Consider the following 6,643-nt stretch of genomic DNA (forward strand, 5'->3'; position numbering starts at 1 on the left):
GATATATTTGATATGATGGTGAGATGATGTTTGGAGTGCAGAGCTTCTGCAGTCCCACAAAGATGAGGACAGGTGAGCTGAAGTATCCATAAGTGTCCAACAGCATGTATTCCAGGCGGGGGAAGGTTTGCTGTTTCTGGGGCCACACTGAAGAAGTAACCCCCCATGTTTAAAAAAATTACACAAATTACTAGTGAGAAGAGTAAGAAGATTGTAGCTAGCTTGCTTGCTAGCAGAACACGCTTGCTTCAGTATATTCCAAATAAAGCATGTAATTTAATATTTAGTGCAGTGACTATTTGTAGCCAATAGGGGGGGCCCAAACTCTGGGGGGGGGGGCGCGCCACAAAGGAGTGGTGGTAAATACTGCTCCTGGGGAGAGGCTCCAGGCTTCATGCAAATGTATAGAAGTAGATGGAGGTTTGTAACCCACATTGTCATTTGAGGAAATTGGCAGCATGTTAAGGTGCAATAAATGCATGGTGCATTTGGGAATCAAAACCACAGCCCTCCTGGTGTCCGTGTCTGGCTCCAAGCTCGCAGCATCCCATTCAGATCTAACATGTGGGAGAAAGTGCATGGAATCCTGTGTCTCCTCACTGTTTCACTCAACATATTCATCTTCTCTTACATTTAAATAAGAGGCAGGAGATGTAGGAGATCCTTACAAAGGTTTGGGCCCATTTACCAAAAAAATATGGCATCAGTGAAATGGACCAAGAATAAATACTGTTTCTTTTCCAAGTAAAATATCACAGCCTGCATGGACTATTGAGCTAGTTTCACCTAGTGGCTGTGCTATAGCACAAGGGAAATGTTGTGGCCATCCAAACAGCCAAGGTCTTCAAGTGGGGAAAAAAATTAAGCTGTAGATGGAGGATAAAGGAATCCATGCAGAAATGTCCCACACGAGACATTTGATTGGCTGTAGAAACAGTATGAGTATAATATAGAGTAGTGTACTGTCTGGGAACCAAGCGCATACTAGTAATTCACACTTTTCTTTTCAATTTATTTATTCTAGAAATTTCCAACACGTTCTCTAATAGAAACACACTGATGTAGTTAAAGGACAATTATTAAAATGGAATGTTAACACCATGTCAAAGGTAAAATCTAATACAAATATTAAGAAAAATTAAGTATTATGTGGAAAGTTAAACATTCTTCTGACTAGCAAAATTACCTGAATTGACAATTGAGTCATTATTCTTAACTGCTCCAAAACCTTGTCCCCGGAAAATCATTTAATTTTTATGATCTTTTAATGGTTGCCACATCCTGAAAACATCGCTGTGCTGATCTGACTGATACTGCTCTGCTGCTGAATAGCCTATCTATTCCTCGACACCTGCAGAATGTTCCACACAGATTTTCCTGGCTGTCTCCTTCGATATGCCTCTGATGATCTCCATGGGTATTTTTCCTTTCTACTCCATATTCCTCACCTTCTTTATCTCCTGCTTGCAGTAGTTTCAAATAATTATAGCATACCATGCTATTATTTTTTGCTGCAACAGGTTCATAGCTTGCAATGCTTACAATAATCCACATGACCCATCTTTGAAGTAGGGGATTGTATAAAAGCAATAAATCATGCCTGATTTGTTCTACACATACTGCAGTAGGCCACATCTAGAAACTTAATTTACTTTTAATTTTAATACAAATCTAGGTCCTGAATCATGCTACTCTCTACAGCCTAATTATATCTGCATTAATCTGCCAGTCACAGTGCTCTGCATTCCAAATATGATATCTGAGGCTTCTTCTGTATGGACATGAATTCACCGATATTCATCCTGGAACTGCGCCAATCTACTCTGAGACCACACCCCCTTCAATGGCAGGAAATCCAGAGATTTGTTGTCGACACGGATGGCACAGTCATCAATCACCATGACATCTCCATGGGGATGTCAGTTAGAGAGTCAAACCTGGATGCTTGCCCTGAACTCATAAATTCAAAGTGGCTTGGGGATTTTCCAGTCATTGGAGAGAGGCTAGAAATACACCATCAACTGGGACGCAATAGCCAAGCTCCAAAAATGCATACATTTGGTTAATCAATCAAGCAACAGACAGGTTGAATTGGTGTTAACTATACTCTACCCAGAGAGACACCTTAACAAATAGCAGTGCAGAAACCTACACGCAGAAAGCTATGCTAACTTTCAGAAAATGTCAATTATGACACTGTAGAGCTCACAGGAGCTGTCACATCTGATTACTGAGTTGCCACAGTCCTGAAATCACTCCACAGACTTGCTGTCTACAGCTATTTGTAGACGACAAAGAAATACGACCCACCATTTTTATTTGTAAATGATTTTTTTTGTCGGCCTTCACAAGGTGGTGACTATAAAACAATCCCCAAAAACTTGAATTGAGAACATTTCACTGCATTGTCAGTTTAAAGAAGTTTAAGGTCAGTGACTTGTATATATTTAACTTCTTCACTTTATAAACATACGCTGTTTCGTTTGGTTAGGAAAACCATCGCGAAAGATTTCTTTCAAGTTACTTTCAAGATGCGACATGTTCATAATAAATATTTAGCAACACAATTCTTGAAAGAACACTTCACGTAAAAAGAAGAGGAGCGCTTCAGGCAAAAAATAACTGATGCCAAGATGACAACTACAATCACATATTCAATATGGCCAGTTTTTGTTTCATGAACATCATGCACAGTGTAATAATAGTTACCTTTATTTTATAGTGACCTATTTGTGATTTGAATACTAAATAACAAAGACTTAGGGTGAGGATCAGTACAGTCTTGCTCTGGTCATGTCCTTGTTTAGCCAGCAGGTGGCGCTGGCCATCCCATTCCCTCTGTGTTTAGATCCTTTCACCATCCCTAGTGTAATGACCGTGCGCAGGGCGAGCAAGCAGGGAGCGGGGAACCAGCGTCAGGCAGACGGAAATCCAAAACGGGGGTTTATTGCAGGCAAGGCACCAAGACATGGTAAAGACTTCAATGACAGGACTGGAGAAACATCAGTGGTAGAGAGAATAACCCTAAACAAACATCCTATCATCAGGGACAATGACAGTCACCCCCGGCACAGCACAGTCTCCAGGCAGAGGGGTTTGTTTAGTGGCCGACTGCTGTCGCTATCCTGCTCGACAGACAGACTGAGGAAGTCTTCTGTCCCCCAGATCATACAGCTCTACAGTGCGTCACAGAGACGGAAAAGTGAATTGGGCTTCTAAACATGAGATTGCTTCTGTGTTCTCACCAAGCTAACCCCCTCTGCAAACCACAAATGTGCTTTTTTCATATCTTGTATAGTCAATCTACTTGCGTATACCATTGTCATGTTTCGCGGGTAAAGACGGGCAGGCTGGCGGGCAGGAAGCAGGGAAGGACGAGGCAGACAGGAGAAATACAGGGAAAACTGGGGATTTATTAAGAGGAAGACGGCTCCGGGCAGGACAGAACACCACAACGTTAGTAACACCAATGACGGACATCGGACAGGGAAAGACGTGGACTGATATAGACAAAGACAGGGCGAAATAACAGGATACAGCTGGGCATGATTGGGGAAGCACACGTGGATAATCAGGGGGCGTGGCACACATGAGGATCGGACGAGCCGAGCATGACATATCATTATTATTGTTGTTGTTTTATTTATTTTTATCTTCAATAATATGTATCTTTATAGAGCATGTATATTTTATAGAGCACATATTATACATGTGTATATTTATGTTTTACATATTTTTCAGATATATTTACATTTTATGTATTTTATATATTACATTATATTATAGTATTATATATTTATATCGTAGATATTATACAAATGTGGACAAATTTATCAGTATCCTCACAGCTCATTGAAAGAATGTTTCATTTCTACTGAAAAGTGATTCAGTTAAAGGCAGTTGTCTAATGTGCCTTTCATATGTGATAGAGTAAACCAATAAAATTGTGCAAACAATGTTGTTTATTTTACAAAGATATGATAAAATAGTATGGAGAGATTTGTCGGTGCCCCTAAAGATGCTATTTATCCTTGCATTAAAATCATGTTTCAACCTAATTGTTTAACCTTACTTAGTACCACAGGTGCCTTCAAGCTTTTCATCAGCCATTCAGCCTATTTAAAGGGACAGAACATGCTACTCTGTTGTTTGGTATCATTGTGTGCATCATACTGAACATGGACCAGAGAAAGCAGAGAGCTGTCTGGGGAGCTCAGAAAGAAGATTACAGATAGCCTTTATGGCCTTTACCTTTAACATGGTTATCTTCATGTTCCTGTGACCACAGTGGCCATCCATCCATCCATCCATCCATTTTCCAAACTGCTTATCCTACTGGGTCATGGGGGGTCCAGAGCCTGTTCTGGAAGCAATGGGCACGAGGCAGGGAACAACCCAGGATGGGAGGCCAGCCCATCGCAGGGCACACTCACACACCATTCAAACACACATGCACACCTACGGGCAATTTAGCAACTCCAATTAGCCTTGGCATGTCTTTGGACCGTGGTGGGAAACCGGAGGAAACCCCACGACAACATGGGGAGAACATGCAAACTCCTCACATGTGACCCAGGTGGAGACTCGAACCCGGGTCCCAGAGGTGTGAGGCGACAGTGCTAACCACTGCACCACCATGCTGCCCCCCACAGCGGCCAGTATTATTAAAATGTACAAGGTTTTTTCTCCTCCAACAGGATAATGACCCAAAACACGAAGCTCAATGCACTCAAGAATGGCTGAGAAAAAACACTGGACTATTAAATGGCCTCCATGAGGCCAAATCTTAATCCTATTGAACGTCTATGGAAAGATCTGAAAATTGTGTGGAGACGCCACCCTTCAAACCTGAGACGGCTTGAGCAGGTTACTCAGGAAGAGTGGGCCAGACTACCTGCTGGCAAATGCAGACGCCTCACTGTGAAGTTCAGAGACCGCTTGTTGGCAGTGATTGCTGCAGAAGGTGGTGCTACAAAATATTGAAAGGCACCATCTTTTTTATCTGTGCCATTTTAATTTGTTCAATTGTATAAAATATTCAACTGAATCAATCACAACCAAAGTCTGATTTGTGTTGAATATGGAATAAACAATGAGATGCTGTTAAACTTTTGTCAGTTTCAAGTTGTGCTTTTCTGTGGAAGGCTACCAACAAACTTGTCCATGTCAGTATATAATAGTATAAAGGTTATATATTCTATAGTTTTGCTTTTTTCGTATTTTTTATAATATACGTATTTATAGAGTAGCAACTACTATCCTTGCACTGATAATCACTTTGATCCATATAACTCTCCAATATATTGATCATTTGCATGGCATCCATAGACACATTCTGTACCTCTGCAATCCTCAGTGCTGTTCTGTTATTCTGTGTGTTGTTATGTGTGCTATAGTGTGTATTTGTATGTATTTGAGCTACTGGATGCCTTCAGGATCAATAAAACATTAATTTTTTTCTTGCTTGTGGTTTGCCGGACATATTCAGTTTTTTTCCTTGTGTTTAGTTTAGCTTCAATTACAGTTCTTGTTTCGTCTACCTGCCTGTGCTCAGACCTCTTCTGATCCCTTTCATGATTTGTTTGTCCCTTTTGTTACCGAGTCGCCCCACAGACCATCCCTTGTGTCATGCCCTAACGTAACCCCAAGGCAATTGAAAAGGCACCAGTTTCCAGTTTCTGCACGCGATGTTAATGAATTCAAATGACTTAAAAGTTCCACTGATTTATCCAAGGAAAAGCATGACAATGCATTGCTTCCAACAGCAGCACTGGGACAGATTTAGCCGAAGTTAAAATATCTACTGCCTTTTATGACATCTGCAGTGTAGAATGACAGGTAAGAAAATGGTACGTTGCTGATGCTCAAAAATCTGTGAATGCATCTGAAGAAAATCGACACAAGATCAAAAACAAAGGTGACACTGGCTATCCGCAGGCAGTGGGAACTGGAGAATGTAAAGCAGCCAGCAAAAATACCATATGCGATTCCGACAAGAAACCGAGCAGCTGAATGTCTGGCGCGAGGCCCCTCTGCCCTCTCGGTATGAGGTAAAGATCTCATAATCAGGAAATCGCTTGTGCTCACTCACTCCCTAATAAATACATTCCAGCCCCAGATCAGACTCTCCTAAAACACAGATCTTTAAAAGCAGCAGGAAAGGGCTGCTATAAGCAGATCTCCTGTTGGGATTTAATAAGGCAGAAGAGCTAGAAACTAACATTCAATTTAAAGGCAGTAATGTGTCAGGTGTCATAAACTGGCAGAAACATGCACAGTCACAATCATTTTACAGCATAGGTTTTTCTCCCAGGGTACGTTGAGAGAGTCCAACCAGTCATCCAGCACAGGCTACGCCAAGCTGAGCTACACATGTAAATTTGCAACAGATAGATAGATAGATAGAAGAGCCAATAAATAAACAAACAACTACATAAAAAATAAATGCATAAACAAACAAGTAAATAAATGGTAATAGGTATATTTATAATAAATTACTATTACACATGCATATAACGAATACAAGTCACATTTTCAAAAATAGCTAATTACAATTTTATTGAATTTAATACAGGATCGTGTGCTGAAGAGGAATCTGGGTTGGTTGAGTGGGATATTCCGGCTGCTTCATTCGGGTGGAACC

Source organism: Brienomyrus brachyistius, chromosome 7 (genome assembly GCF_023856365.1).
Source record: "Brienomyrus brachyistius isolate T26 chromosome 7, BBRACH_0.4, whole genome shotgun sequence".
Taxonomy (NCBI): Eukaryota; Metazoa; Chordata; class Actinopteri; order Osteoglossiformes; family Mormyridae; genus Brienomyrus; species Brienomyrus brachyistius.